Source organism: Argiope bruennichi, chromosome X1 (assembly GCF_947563725.1).
Source record: "Argiope bruennichi chromosome X1, qqArgBrue1.1, whole genome shotgun sequence".
Classification (NCBI taxonomy): Eukaryota; Metazoa; Arthropoda; class Arachnida; order Araneae; family Araneidae; genus Argiope; species Argiope bruennichi.
Window position 1 is genome coordinate 42,967,688 of NC_079162.1, and position 18,566 is coordinate 42,986,253.

Below are 18,566 nucleotides of genomic sequence, written 5' to 3' on the forward strand. Positions count from 1 at the left end.
TTAGCAAATTTGTTACATATAAATATATATTTTTGAGGATGGGAATATACACCTCGGAATTATTTTTTTGTATTTTAATTAGAATTTTAATTAATTTAAAAATAAACAAGATTTTAGCATTTTTTTTCGAACAATTTTCGAAAATGCTCTTGTACAAAACAAATTTTTAACAATTTTCAATTTCAAAAAGTTATCCTTTAAATTATGCCATTTTTTTCCTGAATTTAAAAAAAAATAATTTTCAACAATATATTTCATTTTTGCAATGAAATTCAAATCGTAATCTTTGCTTAACAAAAAATCGAATCGTGTACTTGTTTTCTATTGTTAAAAGTTAAAGAAAGATTTTTATTTGTGAAGCCTACATGAGGAATCAGAAAATGAAATAACAATACTGCGAAATACGAGATTCAGTAAAAAGACAAATTATCATTTATGTTTTTAATAGCACTCTGATATCTTAAGATTTCACTTCATTAGAAAGGTCCAGTGATCAATAAACAGAAGTGTAAAACTATCCATAAAAAAGGGATTAATTAAACGTTTGTCTGGCATTTAGATGTCTGCATTATATCTGTTACTTAAAAGCCATTTGCATAGAAATTAAATAAAAATCCATAAAAAAAACATCTGATTATCGAAGTTGAGGAGTGGAAAAGGATTCCCCAAAACTCATATTATCACAGTTTAGTTAAGTTTTATTACCGTTCGTTTTTAAAGCAACATTAGGATTATTTTGCGACAAATCTCGTAGTCTTGAACCGCGGTCAGACGATGAGGACGACACCTGAGCTGGCATCCCCTGTCCAAACTTCCGCACCATCATATTATCTAAGGACCCTTAAAGTGTTTAACCCGATCATGGGATCTATCTTCTTGCTGTTTTAGCTGACATGATTCATAAACTGATATATTAAAACTAAAATCTTTTTTCAAATTCAAATTATAAAAAGTTTTGAAAATTCGCAGCTGGTGGGAATTTAGATTACAGGAAAATCATTTTTGATAATATTTGTTTACCTAAAAAAATATTGAGATATGGATGTGTTTGCTGTTGTATCCACCTCCTAATCTGAGTTGACGAAGAGAAAAACGGAATTCCCCCCAAAAAAACACAATTACCATAATTCAACATAATAGCAGTACAAAATTGCCCCGAAGAAAAATAAAGATTTATCAAAAATAAAACTATTCAAGGATTAATAACTTCCATAGGGAAACAAGCAGAAACATGAATGTACATTCATTCGTTTTTTCACATAAGCTATCCGCTCCAGACGGATAAAAAAATGCGTTAATAGAGTCTACAAAAATGAAACAAAAATGCAGACATGTGAAAAACCGATATAAGCTGTAAAAATATTTACTCCAGACGGGTTGACAAAAACTGTAGTTTATCAAAAGACAAAATTAAATTCTATTCGGTGTCAAAATAGGATTTATATCGGTTATTATTCTTAAAAGTAAAGCTACCGTCTATTTTCTTAAGCCACAACTGGGGTTTAGGGCGAGTTTGAACGTCTGTGCTTCTAAATTAAGTGTTTTACTGCAGGTAATATTTTAGAAATAAATCATGACTAGAGTAATGTGATATTTCTCTGCACTATTTTTGCTGCACTGGGTTTTTTTTATACTTAAAAATTCATTGTAAAAAATGCAATATATTTTTTGCCTATATAATGAAATTAAAATATCTACAATAAATTTAATAAAAGCAAACTTTTAATAGTGTAATAAAAAGTAGAAATGGTTTATTTCAATTACTCTACTCTTTAATTTTAGATTTATAACTGATAAAACAATTGCAAACCCAGTCTTCAACTTGGGAGAGCTCTACTGCAGGATCAAAATTTAATTAAATTCATCGATTAATTGACAACTGCATTATGAAAATACTAATACAGTGTATTGTCATCGAGAATACATGGGTTTACAGAATTTTGAAGCTTTAGAACATCAGTAAGGGAGTGCAAATTCGTTATAAAATTCCATTTACACAAACACGAAACAAGCCAAGTAAAATAAAAGTGTATAAAAACAAATAAAGATGGAAGTTTCCATGTAATCCTTGACAAATTAACTTAAAAATGTTTCTCATCTTGCAAAATAAAAATAGGTATCACTACAGAACCTTAAAATAAATTATTAACATACTGGATCATGTGTGTGTGTGTTTTTCTTTTGTATAATTTCAAAGTCTCGTAAGATGACTCAAATGTGCAATCAATACAGTCGCACAGCAGACGCTTCCAATTAATTCAATTAACAATAGCAGGAAAAGATATTTTCTGGTCAAGTAAATTTTAATTGAGAAAAATGAATGTAAAAATCGTATATCTAATAAAATGGATTTCATGTTAATGAAATCACATATTTGTGTGTGTGCGTGCGCGCGCGCGCGCGTGTGTGTGTGTGTGTGTGTGTGTGTGTGTGTGTGTGTGTGTGTGTGTGTGTGTGTGTGTGTGTGTGTGTGTGTGTGTGTGTGTGTGTGTGTTTGAAAAAAGAAATATAAAATGAAACGCTTCCATAAAAATAACTTCAGTTTTGAAAAATTCTTTTTGTAATGCATGCTATTTTTTATATTTTGTATGTAGTTTTTTTTTATTGTTCTGAAAATGTATCCTTTTTGTGTTTTTTTAACATTCCTTTTCTTTTTTTTTTATACAGTATTTTTTGTTATTTTTCATTATTTTGTATTTTGTGGGCACATATTATTTTTATTCTTTTCGTTTGATATCTATTTTTTTTTCTTTTCATTTTCGTCGGTATCTTTCATATTATATACCTGTCATTTTTATTTGTATGTGTCGGTAATTTGATTAAAATCTTTTATTACATTTTTCCTTCTACTCCATGACCATTTGGCTGATCAGAAATCCTAATGATTTCAAAATTGTTTCATTCTGTAAAACACTGCAAAATAGTAGTGAGATATTAATATACAACGAGAAAATTCTAGAAATTCAAATTTTAAAGCATTGTCTTGAACATTAAAAGGACTACAAGAATGGCAGTTAATTTCTAAGTACAAATTTACGTCATTATTATTTTTAACCTCTAGCAATGTTTAATAATATTTATACAACAACTAATAAAGATAAAGATTTTATTTCGGAATTGTATTGATTTCTCCAAGTTTTAAAGACCGATATAAAAAGTCTCAATATAAGCTTAAGAAAATCAATGAAAAACAGTCAGATTAATCGTAAAATATTTTTTGACTCCTGAAATGATGTTTCATTAAGCAAGCGTCCTGTATAACGAAATGTTTAAGGAGAAAAAAAGAAGCATTCAAAGATTTAAGGGGGGAAAATTATTTATCCAAGTATTTCAATGTGGAAAAAAATATATCAAATTAGATGTAAAAACCCAAATAATTTGAAATCGCTACTCTGATATCATTGAAAGTGGCAATTGTGCATTGCATTATAAATTATTTCATACAATACCTGATTATCTTTTACCAAAAATATCATAAATTCTTGTATCTAGTTTCCCAAACTGTTATGAATAATTTTTATAATTTTTAACATTAAAATGTAACTATTTGCTGTTTAGTGATTGTTCGAATAAAGAATTCATTGTATTAAAGAGGGAAAGGGAAACAAATAAAATTTTACGTTGAGTAGTGAGTGGTCTTCGTTATCTTTACACATGTGCTCAATAATTAAAAACATATATTACGTCATTATGTCTTAGAATCTAACCAGTCAAATCGTTCTCATTTTCACTAGTGCACTATAAGTATTGATGAAACATAAACATTAAAATATTAATTATTTACTTTTTAAAACTAAAATTTAATCTAGCGCGCTATACAAACATTATCGAAAAAATTACCTTTTACAAGCCATTTATCTTTTGCAAGCAATGCTTGTAAAATGGAAAGGTGTCTCTCACATTAACGACATTAGGACTTTCCATCACCTACAGGATTACCAGTGAAGAACTCCTCCTGAAGTCAAGCCCTTCAGACTTTGCGGAAATAGCAAAGCGCAGACATTAAACACAAGACAAGGATATAAGGAAAAGGGGCGGGCCCCGGGTCAACCCCTGACATGGATAGGCTCCTAGATGAAGATGAAAAGCCCTGGGGCCAAATCTCTAGGGCTTTCTTGAGAGCTCAGTTCCGATAAATATCCATTGGTAGAGACGCTAACACCTACCGGTCGATGGACATCCAATAGGTCCTGAAATGGATTCCTCTCAACCGACTCTAATTAAGACCCTACGGAAAATCGGTTTTTACTTGAACTTCTTTTTTTCGGGGTTTTGGGGTTGTGTTAACCTTTAATGGCTTACGAGGAGGGGGATGCTATTCGGGTTCTTTTTCAATAGCGAAATCGAGTCTTCCATTTATTTTTAAATTGGGCTTGATTGGTGGAATTTGTTACTTGGACTTGAAGGAAGGTGATGGAAACTTAAGAGGGTGTCTCGCTTAATATTAAAAATATGATGATGATATGAAGTGATTATTGTTACAGTGGAGCACATACCATGATTTTCTAGAGTCTACTCTTAACTAACATGGCCCTAGAATGTTTTATATATATATCGCCTAAGATTTTTAAAAAATTTAATATTTTCCAAATAATTCACTAATCTTCACAAAGCTGTAATTAATATATGAATCAAGCAAGTTTTGATTATTTTTATTACATTTAATTAATTTGATAATTGCTTATCAAAATTATTTATTTGCTACATTTTTTACGAGAAGAAAATTTTAAAGTAAACAAATCTCAATTTTATAATTAATGCCTTTAAATTAATTAGTTTTCATCAAAATTTCAGCTACAAAATCATTTTCATTAATTTTCAGCATTTATTTTAGCCAACTTATGTAAATTTACAAAATTTTTGCTGAAAAACAAAATATCACGTAGGGTTTGATAAAAAAAAAAATTCATTTCGTATGACTTCCAACTGGGGAATAAATTCATAATAGAAATAAATCAAAATAAATTTTACTTTTGAGGGCGGAAATAGAATTAAAATAAAAGCACATTTCTTCTATGAAACCAGATTGTAATATTTAAAAATTATATTCTTTCTGTCTGGAATCATTCCCTCGACTTAGACTATACTAAACAGAAGATGTTGGTGTTTTTAAATTCTTTGGTCATTTTCTAAGATCTATTAGTTAAAAATATCTTAAATTTGGCAAATCTGCTTAATTTTTGGCTCCTTAAACTCCAGTCTTAATTCTTACTAAAAATATCAACTAGTTTGATGAGTCTCCCGCTTTTCTTCTTGGAGAACAAGTATCTTCTTTTTCATCAACATTTTATTTATAAAGCATCATCAGAGAATCCTTGTAGTTTTGAATTTAACGTTTTGTTTTGCTAAAGAGGTGCTTTTATCATAATAATAATCTTTGTTGAAAGATCTCTAAAAATTTGCAATATATCCAAAATTCTCATTTGAACAGGAAGCAGAAATGTTGCTCACTTGTAACCAAACTGGCTATCTTCAGGCATTTTTGTCGAGGACATTTCCTACAAATCTTGCGTATACCAAAGGAAGCAAAGAAGTCTATTCAATGACTTAACCCTTCTTAAATTGCGTTATCGGAACTTTTCAGTTGCAGAAACTTCCCTTAAGTGCTGTAGCGCTATGAACTGACATAAGTTTAAATTATTACCTCTGAAAACCTTTCTATAGCAAATTTCTTTCCTTTAAGGTATAAGTAAGTACTGTTTCGGTCGAAGTTTAAACCGAATTCTTTTGCATTCGATGCTGATATGTCGGTAAATTATAAAGATCACCAAACTTCACCGGTCAAGTTTTTCCTACTGCAAAATTCTTGCTTCGTTTCGCGCTTTTTACAAAAATTGGTTTCATACTTTCAAGAACACCACTGCGAAAGAATTAATTAATTTTGTTTTGCTATATTCTAATAAATAGGAATAAATACATCTTCATCTTCAGGATACAGTAATCTGATGATTGAGCTTAATGTCGCGAGCACGAATACCGATTTAACTATAATACCATCTATATACTGGAGCCTGATTTACATCCTGATGCATATGATGAATGTAGAAAAGGCGACACTGCTGAGATGCCGTTCTCGCCATCTAACCAAGAGCCAAAATTACGCTATCCTTCCTGTAAGAGTCATCATCTAGCTTCAAAACTGCACTTTTATCTTTTTAGATAAAGGAAGATAGTATTTTAAGCATCACATAACATGCAAACTTGCAATAATTAGATTTCCTCTACTGATATTAAAAACTAAATGCTGTACTTAATTTACAAAAATTATACTCAGAATAAGTCTAAATTCTTCTTTATATATTAAATTTTTACAAAAGTTCACCTACAAATAAATTGTCGTTTTTTTATTATTGAATATTTAAAAAAAATGTATTCCATGTTTAGAAGAGATTATTTCAATTTCTATCTCCAGAATTGATAATCTCATCTCTTATGCAGAAAAATAATACTAAGCAAACAAAATATTTAAAAACTTTAAAAGAATACAACAAAGATAAAAGATGACAAAAGAGAATTGATGAACATCAACAATTAGCTAATGAAATTATTACTCTTTAAAAGACGTCGAATCATTGTTATACTAACAAAAATAATTAGAAAAGTGTCAAATTTGCTAAACTTGAAAGAGTAATGGTAATTCAAATCTATCACAAACATTTACAAACGCTTAATCGATCTCGAACATGTCAAAAGATGTGAAATGTTTGGCTGATGGCATCGCGAGAGAAAATTAAAACTTTATAATAAGTTTCGCGAGAAAAAAATTAACTTTACTCAGATTCTATATCAATTTCTGTCTGATTTTGGCACATTGTAAACTGAGATGACTGGACAGAAATATTTTCAAATGCTTTCAATACTCATTGGAAAACCAAATTAAATTAAATCTTTCAAGGGCAGTATATTTGCTTAAAGTTAGAGCTCATAAGTATAAAGTACTATTTTTATCTATGGTAAAAGTGGTGCAAAAAATATACCACTAAAGAAATGAAACAAATACAAGATATAACAAAAATATATACAATGTAAATAATTAATACACAAAAAAAAACAATAAAATAAATAAAAGTTTCATAAGTCAAATGAATAATTAATATATTAATTAATCTAAACTAGGAATTAATTTGATAGATTTCTGTAGAAAACAAGGTTAGCGTTAAGGAGAAGAATTGAGTGAACTCCTCCCCCCCACCACCACTTTCCCATCATGTTCACCAGATCTCATCAGTATGTAAACATAAACTTGCAACTATTCAACAACGTCTAATATTTGATAAGATCCTACATTCATATTTATTAATTAAAATGGACTTTTATTCATTAATATAAATGATATGCATTATTACTTCTTTGTGAAATAATTATTTAAATTGAGTATGCGTTTTTGAAACCTTTAAAATTGTAGTATAAAAATTATACCATTTGACTTTAGAGTTAAAAGCAGTTTCTTTAAGAGGCCATATGTAAAGTTAAGCAAAACATGATAAATGGTTTAAATTATATTAGCATTGCTTAGAAAAGTAGTTAAGAGTTCTATTTAAGCATTTTGAAAATATTTTTTTAATATTTATTTTTTGTTTACCACCTGTTTCCCCAAATCCTGGAAAAAATTAGCATTACATTACATATAATAAATGGGCACTATTAGCATGTTGGATTAAAAATAAATCCTTTGTTCAAAATGACCAGCAAGTAAGATGCTTGTGTATTTTAATCAAAGTTGTTAAAAACTTTTGCGATGAAACTGAAGAGATGTATAAATGGTTATCAATTAATGATACTTATCCCTTAGTTTAAAAGAAAAATCTTGAATATAATTGATTCAACGTTCTCTCATTAGCTTAAAGCAAATAAAACTATAATGCGCATCGATAAATTTTATGAAATGTGCTCCGAGGATTAGCTGGAGTGCAAACAACTCTTTTCATAGCTCAAGCCCAGCAATAAATAAAGTCAGTGGTATTTTTCGCAGAGTTAAAAGATCCGATTCATTAAGGATTAAAGACCACTCTTTATCATAACAACCGCTATTAATAATTAAAAAAAACATTATAATGGGTGATAATTAAATACCTGCAGTACTTATTATTTTCGTTTCCATAAAATAAATCAATATAACAAAGACATCCCGAGGTCTCGAAGCAGACGCCGTAGCATTCGTAATGAGGATACAGATTATTAACGTTTCATGATTCCAAAGTTTATTTAATTGGGATTTATATTTGACATCTAAAAAGCGGCTAAATGTATGAATCTTCATAAAGTTCCCTGGATATAATACAGTTATTTTATACAAACATCTGGAAAAAAATTCAAAACTAGAAGATGTGTCTTTCTAGATAGGCTGTTATTCTGTTAACAGTATCTCATATCTGACTGTCATGGATTAACAAAACGAAAGTTGCTGAAAAAAATTTCATGCACATTGGTAGAACGCTTAAAAAATATAAAAAAAATTATTATTTGTAACTCGCTTTAGATGTAAATATATAATAGCATTAAAAGTTTTGTTTCGTTGCAAGGAGGATCTTTTCTATCCATAATGTTCACCAAATTAACCAAAATTAATTACTAAACTCAGATTGAAACAAAGAATCATCCACTAACAGATAAAATTCGATGTCAAATACAAAATTTCAACAAATGTTGAACAAATTTTTGAATAGACCCAATTGACCCGTGAGGAGAGAATATAAGGAATCGACAGAAATATAAAACAATAAAAATTTTAGACCTCAGCTCATTGATCTTTGTTACAATCAAACGTAAAATAATATAAATAAAAAATGAAGTTTACGATCCCATAATTAGCTTTTATTCATGCTTAGGTTTACTCGCACTTCAACAAATCAGACAGTTTAAACATTAAAAAAAAGTCTGTCTAAGTTGTTTGACATCAAAACAGAAGTTGAGATTTACGCATCCGATAATGAAGCCGATCAAAGTATATATTTTTTACTTCACCCAGCGCTATGGATTTCGCTGGCTATCTCTATTACAGAATAGTTCTGTGACAACCACAATTGAAATAAATGTCTTATATAAAAAACATTAATTTAAAAAAATACTAAATTAATGAAGAAACAAGAAGTCATTTTTTTTTCTGTGGATAAGGGTTCTTCCTACGACTTTCACATATACTTATATAATATAGCTAATTTATTGTATAATGAAATAAAGAAGGCATGCATTTTGGACTTATTTCATTCGATTAATTTTGGTCCAAAATTGAATATAAATCAACAATTTTATAGCCAAGAAACGAGAAATAAAATTATTTGCCTGTAGGAGAGTGCTCTTCTCCCTTTGAATATTTAGTATTTCATTTCGTCATATAGTGAAGAAAACTGAACATACATTTTGGACTTTTTCCCTTTGACGTAACTCAAAAACCCAGTGCAAGTCTATGGTAGTTGTGCCAAGATTACTAAAAAGATGTATTCATCTACCAATTGTGTTTTTAGAGACATCGTGTTTATATATACAAATGTATATTGACAGGCAGTCAACTCGTTAACGGAATTCGTCCAAATTTTCATATAGTGTTGGTATAAAAACAAAACACCAAATTTCATTTCTCTCTTTTTTAAATTTAATTTCATTTTTTCCTTATTAACTATTGATTGATATTATTCAGAGATAATCAATTCTAAATGAAGTGCATTTATTCATACAATCGTGTAACAAAGAGATATCTTCTTTTAGATTCCCTCTTTAATTATCTACTAGAAATGAAGAAAATAGGCTTAAAAAAACGACATTGGACTTAAAAATTAAATAAACGCAACACATTTTAATGGGAATTTCACTGATACGATGCACATAGTTTCGAAAGGAGAAATCTAAACGAAATATATCTTCTAATTAAATTTGTTGCTTAAAATTCCGTTAACGTTTTTAATTCTATTAATGTAGAATTCCGTTAACGTTTTACTCTACCATGAATAATTAGGGTAGCTCAAAAATTAAACTGTAAGATTTTTTTCCTCAGACCCGTTTTTGTACTTAAAGTAGAAAAGTAATAATCCGATTAGCATTTGATATTGAATGCCATATCTATGAGTAGCTCGATATTTAGAAGGCTGTAAAATATTGCGAAGATATCGTGGAAACACTGCAGGGCATCTTACAATGATAGGGGGAATAATTGTAATGAAAGCAGTAAAATATAGTTTCAGAAGTACAGTGAATGATCAGTTGAAGAAATCAACTAAAGCAGGCAACCTACATTGCTGATAATTAATTTTTTTATATTCGAATAAGACAAATGTTTGGATAGTGCATAATCTTAAAGAACAGACACAATTAAAAATGATGCTTTGTTTTCAGAACTATTATCTAAATAAAACCTTCAGCTATTTGAACTTCTCAAATGAGAAGAATAGGCAAATGTGGGATACCAAAGTTTTTCCAAAGTAATAAATTCACTAGTTGAAAATGGAAATCGAAACTTCAGTGATAGGTTAACGAACGGTTCAGAATGCAAACAAATCGGATAAAGAATACTATCGCAAAATGTTTTTTTTTTTTATGTTCGTTCAATAAATACGTTCGGAATCAACATAAGGAATGATGCTGTGTACAAAATTTACTGAATTGTATCTAGAATCATTGAATTGCTGCAGGAGAGATGAATAAATGAAAGTGAAATACCGAAGAGTTTCTAAGAGCAGTAGCGAATCCGACAGGCAAACAAATAAAAATGGAAATCGAAGGTGGAAAGGTTGAACTTTTACAAAAGGTATCTGGAATGAGATTGTAACAATTTAACATAACATTTTCGCATGTGCATAGCATTTCTTGTGTTACAAAATTGATTTCCGCTCTATGAATTCTTGTAAATGCTTTTCTGAATTCTTTATTTAAAAAAGTAATGGGTTGAAAAGAGACTAAATAATTCTCACTAGGAAAATCCTACATGAAATATGTACATTATTTTCCTTAAAATATCAATTGCAGTAATAATAATAATATTTGATATCGTTCATCGTATTCATTCTGCAATTTCTTAACTGCTTCTTATCTATAATTTTGCTCCCATTTTAACACGAACGAGTCATTCTTTGAAAATATAAATGAAGTAAATCTATACATTTTCATTTTATATGTCAGCTACCGTGAAAGAACTTCAGTTGTTTTCCTAGTAGCCACGTTAAAGTTTGCAATTAAGTCCTTTAAAAACAGTCACATGCTAAGTCATTTCTTATTGGCTATTATGTGATCTCGCCACATAAAAAGGGGTTCTGCAAGCGAATGTGTGAGTTTCATCTTCGTATGAGCTAGAAGTCAGACTTCTGCCCTCGGGTGCTCAGGGGTCTTTACCCTCAGAAGCCCCCTTTCCGTGGCAACGCGGACACGACATCATCATCATGTACGCAACGTTCATATTGTCGTTTCTTTACTTTGATATCATATTTTCTTTTAAAAATGTTCCTATATACACAGATTTATGTCAATTATATTTTATAAGTGCTTAGTAAATTATTTTGAGCTATATCAAGTCATATAAAGCTTAATAAGCGATATTAAGTTACTTTATCATTATCGTAATGTTGATTTGTGCACATATCTATTACCAAAATGTTCAGGGCTCGTTTATGTCACTTGATTCATTTACACTAAAAAGTTGAAGATATATAACAGTCTTTATTTTAGAGTTATAAAATACAACTAGAAGAACTGAAAATTTATAAAAATGGTAATTTTTATTATTCATTACGCTTTAATTGTAATTCAAATCATATTTTCTTACTTATAGTCTTGCATATACTTATATACATATAAAGAATTTTCAATGCACAGTAACAGTTTATTTAACATTTGTAGCCACTCGATCTCGATCGTGGCACAGATCCAGAAGTACATTAGCTCTATTCTTTCTTACATTGTCTCATAAGCAAACACGCGAAACACTTGGCTTACGTCTCTTCAAAGAGACTCCAGATTCACTCAATACTACTAAATATATTCTACAATTACATTTAGCCTTACATCGTAATACCTCCTAGCAGCTTTTTATTGTGTCCCTGCTTTCTTAAAAATCTGGCCAAAACTTTTCTTCATCAAAGAAAAAGGCATATGTTTGTTACTCGAACAATACGGGAAAACTATTCAAATGGTCAATTCTTTATATCTTTAAATTAGCAATTATTGTATATATATTTATTTCGTGTATCTCGGAAACGGCTCTAAGAATTTGGATCAAATTTTATATTAAGATAAGGTTTTGATTTTTAAGTTTATCAATATAGGTGTCTTTCCTGAAAAAACGCGATTTCGCACACACACACATTTTTATAACTAACTATTAGAGTCCAAGAGATGGCGCCACCAGTCCACGCAGAATATAAATAAGCCGAAAAATTTTTTATAACTAACTATTAGAATAAATTTTTTCAATGTCCGCTTCGAAATGCGAGATATGCAGTATAGTGATCAGCATAACTTGGCTGGAGCGTGCGTTGCGGGTTGTCGGGTTCAAGTCGCGCTCTTTTCTTTTTCTTTTTTTTACTTATGTATTTATATTTAATATTTTTATGTTAGCATAGGTGCCTTTCTGAAAAAACGTGATTTCACACACACACACAAAACTTTTATATAACAATTTGAGCCTTTTTCTATCTGCTGTTTCTATTTCTTTCTATCTTCTTTTTCTATCTAATGATAGATACACTGTAAAATGAATATTGTAATATAGCAGATTGTTTCGTATGATATGTTAAACTAAGCGCATTCATGAATTTTTTGTTTAAATTATCAGTTCATATGTAGTAGGATTGAAAAATATTCATACGTAAACAGTATGTGAATTCTCCATAAAAAACACAACTTTACAAAAAAAAAAAAAAAAAATGCCAGCTGTTTGTTTATTTTTTGTACCACTATTTAAAACTCCCTATTTCAAATAATATATAGTACTTACAACATAATGCCATTCAATCATCTCTGGGTCGATGTATCATCGTCACATGTAGTTATTTCCACTATCAAATATTACTTTTTTCAAAATGAAAAAATTCTATGGATGTTTATAAGGCTAATGTTGTCAAGAAAGAAAACAATTTAAAATCTGTATAACATGTACAATTTTACATGGTTCTTTCATATGGTTTTATAAAACATGTAAACAGGACCTGGGTTTAATTTCTATATTCGATACCTACAGCTATCTTTGAAACTGTGCTTCTTTATAACTATGTTATCGATTTAAATAAGATTGTTTATTTAATAATATCGCTTACATTGTTCATCAATAAATAACCATTAGAAACAGCAGAAAAAATTCTGACGTCAGGATAATGCGTTTTTGTATTATTCTAGCGCAGCTTGTCGTGAACTTTAGGAAAAGAAAATCGATAATGTTTTCAAGGGGAGAAAGGAAGAAATACAACAGTGATTCACTTTATTATATTTTGATAAAGCAAGTAATAAATTTTTTTCAGCTTGCATTCAAGTCAATATAAATTGGATTTCCATAAAACGAAAATGATCGTTTAAGATATTTCTAATAAAATCACTCTATGCAAGTGAGAGAAATCTAAAATTAATTTCGGATCAAATAGATAAAGTATTCACAAAACTGTGAAATTGAAATCACACGCGGTCTGTACACAAGTTATATAAAAATTTGCTTAATTTCTAAAAGGGTAAATTTCACATTTACAATAAAATTTTACTCGATTTCTTTCAGTTTTGTAAAAATGTAATTTTTAAAATCGTTTTTCTTTCCCTTTCTGATGTGCTAGAATTTTGAAATTTTACACACTTGAGTATTCTCCATGGCAATATATTTTAATATTTTCAGAACTGAATTATCAATTATTCAACAATTAGAATATATTTTGATTTCTTACCAGTGGTGCCACCTTTTAGCCAATTTGAGAAATAATAGATTCAAAAATTAAAAAGTAGAAATAAAATAATTCCTGATGACGCAGTAAAAAATGCTCTAATAAAAATATCTTTTTAAAACAGTTATTAATTAAATTTGTAATTACAATCATATCGAATAAATTCATGATATTATTTTTTTTAATTACGAAGCTTCATAAGGATATTCAAGAATTCAGAACTGCCGATAGTTAAACATTTAATAATTTTTCTAATTCTCCACTTTAATGTGATTTAGTTTCCAAATATTCAGTTTGCTACTTTTATTCCTTTACAAATCTACTAAATCTTTTGCATGTAAAATGATTCGCATTAAGTTCGCCAACATAAATTATTTAGATTTTTCATTTTGCTATCATAAAATTACTCTCTGAATACTCTTAGTAAAACATCAGGGACACATTTCATATCAGTAAACCTTCTTTGAAGGGTTGAGGTCTTGATTAGAAAAGTATTGATTTAGCTTCCCTTTGTGGGCCTTTCCAATAATACCCTGATCCTTCAAGTTTAATTATTGCTTATTTGTATACAAAAGGAATCACCGTTTTATGACTATCATGAACTGACCCTAAACAGCAATGCTTCGAGTTTCATTAAACTCACAAAATGGGGAAGTATTCTAAACTAGAAGTATAATTATACATGGGAGATAACTGGAGATAGGAGAGATTCTTGAATTTCTCTTCATTTTTTTTATTATTGTTTCTCAAATATAATCAATAAATTTCCTTAATTCGTATATTAACCCTTTAACTAATTTGCCTAAATGTGATTCACTATTATTACTAAAAGTCACTGTACCTTCTACTTTCTTTTGAATGCTTGCTTACTTTCGTTTACAAAGAAAGGTTCGGCATCCTGGCGATTAGAAGTTTTTCTAAGAATTTAGTGAACTGTAGGCAAAATATTAAGATGATTTTAAGAGAAGGTAAGAGAATAAGGTAATGATGAACGGAAAATAAAGTGAATAGTATGTCTCCATGGCGTATGAAAAGCTTATTCTAGTATATCGATTCTAGTTAATGAGTCTAGAATTCGTGATAAAGATGACATGTGAGTCAGCTGACGAATAACGTGACTTCTGGAAGAGATTGATCCATATTTGTAATTCACTAGAAGTAAAGGCAGGAAAATCTGAAGAAGCCACTCCACTTACTACAACCAATGCGGATGCCGCAAGTGCAACCAGCCACTGCTGAAGAGTACATGAATCCTCTAATTTTTGAAAAATGCTGTTTAAAGAGGCAACCAGAGAATAACTTGACCCATCAAATTATTATTGGAAAATACAGAAATGTTGTAAGCTGCATAAAGAGGCAATTGCCTTATAGCTATGCAAGGCAGCGATAGCCGGTAAATCTCGGTTTGGGGACACAAGAGTTCCACGTTTGCAACCCGATTTCACTGAAGAATCGCCTTATAAGCAGGCCTGTGTCACGTTTAACTCACTGGCTCTAAATATGCTGTTTGATGTGGTGAAGGAGTGCCACCAAAGATGTCGTCTTCGTAATTTGACCACTGTTCAAGATTACGAGGTTAGTCCCAAAAGACCTTGTGTTGCTTCTAAGCGAGACGCAAATATCCCTAACTTAAGCGAGCCTTATAGGTAAGCAAAACCGTAATCCGTCAAGCCGCTGATATTGAAGGCCCTCAAAACAAGGCAACTGCCAGCAGTTTCTAAAAAAATTTGTTATAGACCCGAGTAAAAGAAACAAAGTCAAGTTGATTTCAATCAAGTGAAGTTTGCTCTGTGTATTCATATTAATTTTCTTTTTCTTTCAGTGAAACTATAGAACTCAGAGTACTTTATTTCAATAAGCCAAGTAGCACTTATTGCTACCATCTGTGTAATATAACTTTGATTTTAGAATAATATACGTTATTAATGTGGATTTTAAAACATGAGAGCCTCTTTATATTTCAAGCCTCAACAAACAAAACAAAAACAAAAATAGAGAACAAAATGAAATTATTAGAAAAAATTATGCATAATTATAGCTAATTTTTTACATAATCTTGGTAAAAATTCAGCCATTTGTCATAGCGGTGGATCATGTTTCCTGTCCCCTCTTCGAGAAAAGTTGTCGCAACTTTTTTTGAAAAAGTAGTAAGAAACCTGATCCACCCATATGACAAATGCCTGAATCTTCGAAAGATTACGTCAAAATGTAACCACGGTTTTACATAACTTTTGGTAGTAAATTCCTTTTTGAATCTTTTACATTTATCTTTTTTCATGATCCCTCAGTGCTTCAAAAAAATCTGGAATATCCCCAGTCGAGAATATACATATGTGTTATTTATTCTTCATCTAATGTTCATTGCAAAAAATATTATATAAGACATCACAATTATAAAGAATTCACAGCGAATGGAAATCTAAAAATTTATTGAAAAAATAAGTAAAGCATCCAAATCCAAATAAAATGTATTTGCATATATTCTTTAAAATCCGCTTTATGCAAACTGATGCATAGATGCATCAAGAGAATGCTTAAAATATTTTATGTAAACCGTTTTCTTATTTGTGCTGGCCCTTTTGATTTCCTCGATGCTGAGGAGAAACTCTCGATCATTCAGTATCTTCCGGAGCATGACATCGAGCAAAGTGAAATAAAATGCAGCGCAGACACTACAATGAGTGATGAAGATGATGATGAACAGCTTACAAAAACCTTCAGAAAAATAAACGTTAAAAGCGTTCGATGCTATTTATTCTGTGGGGACTTCAATTCAAGAAAGTGTTACAGATGAAGAATTTTGATCTGTGCGAAAATGTGATTTTTGATACGACGAAAATGCAGAATGGGCTTTTTTGGAAGTGTTCAATGTTTCTATGATATGAAAGAGAATGAGAGGAAAAGAGAGTTGCTTTATGTGCTATTTTTTTTTTATTCGTTTCATTTCATTATTTAGGCAATCGCTTTTCTTTTGCGAATGAGCAAGGCTATTTTAAAGGTACTTTTATATTTATTTTATAAATAAAATCTATACTAAAATGATATACTACCTGTGAAAATATTTTCATTTACATTTCATCGTGGTTTTTTCATTCACTTTAAACCCTCCAGCTGGGAATGCTACCATTTAAGCTGGTTGGAAGTTATTTTATTTTGTAATGCATCCTGCGATTTCCACGGGTTTACCGCTTCCATTATTATCCTTATGAAACATATAAATAGCAACTAGTTTCATTTCAAAAATATATGGACCTATCTACAAATAGCTGACTTAGCTTAATTTAATTGCATTTATGCTCCGTTTTAAAACAACATTAAGGCTATTTGGATAGACCTCGTAACTTTGAACCGCAGTCAGATTACTAGGATGAAACATGTCACAAAATATATTTCTTCAAATTACAATAAATCATACGCCCTCATAAGTTGCACAAATAGTTTTGTCCCTTCTCTAATTCGATAATTTATGTATTTTATTATTTTTATTTTTCAATTTTATTTATTTAGTTATTGTAATACAAAATACTTCATTTAGTTGTTCAGATTTATAATGTATCATTATAATTTAAGATAATATACATTGCATATAAGTTTCTATAAAGACTTTATAATTATATCAATTTAATGCCCTGCTTTCAATTTCTGTAATTCAGCACATGCTATTTATTCTTAGAGAAAATTGGGAGCGGAGTGCCCTCTCTGAGTAGTTTTTGTCATTATTAAATGCAGGCTTAAATGCGTTTTTAAGTACAATCTCTAAATAAAGAACTTCTGTATATCTTAGATAAATAAATCTAATTAAAAGAAATGTTACCCATCTGTGGGCACCTCGGTTATGGGGATGAAAATTTTCTGGTATGGTGGTCAGTTCTCGTTTCTCTGGTGGACACAATAATGGCATGGGGATCCTACTTCTGCTGTGATGAAAAAATGTTTTTCAGCGTAAGGAGTGGGGGCAGGAATCCTGCCATAATTGAAGCTGTGATAAGTTCATCACAGTTTCTATTTTATTTTTTTATTGCGATTCAATCATTCAGATTACCCCAGACACTACGAAGGAACAGTGATAACCCCTTGTCATCACCGAAAATAGGTAATTTTGAAATGCGCATGCTAAAAAATTTGGCTTCAGAAATCTCAAAGACATTTTTAGTAATTAAATTTACGAAGTTTCAGAGCTATATCCAGTAACCGGTTTAGGCAATTTGCGGCTTTCATAATTGATCAATATATAATGGGAAATGGAATTTATCTGGAAATGTTTGAGAATACTTACTAAAGTAATAAAATTCTTGAAAAGGAATCATAATTATTTGTTGGTGATTCCCTTACTTATAAAGAAAAGCATTTCACTTTTATGATAAATTATAAATAATAAACTTCAATATAAATTAAAAATTGTTATTTTACAGGACCTGTCAAGTAGAAAATAATGTAAGCAAATATATGAATAATGAAAATTCCAATATATTTATTACAAATAAGTAATTATTTTTACTTTAATTTATTTGATAATCTTTTGATAATTCATTGTAAAAGACTTAATGTTTTATAATTAAATGGGTTTCCTTTTTTATTAATTCATTTATTTAGCACCATTAGATAACGTACAGTTTGTTAATTTGATGCTTTATCTTTACATTATCCATCAGTATGCATTAAAATGATAATTTGTGAGTAGGGGAGAGAACAGGGGATTTTTGCAATAATAAATTT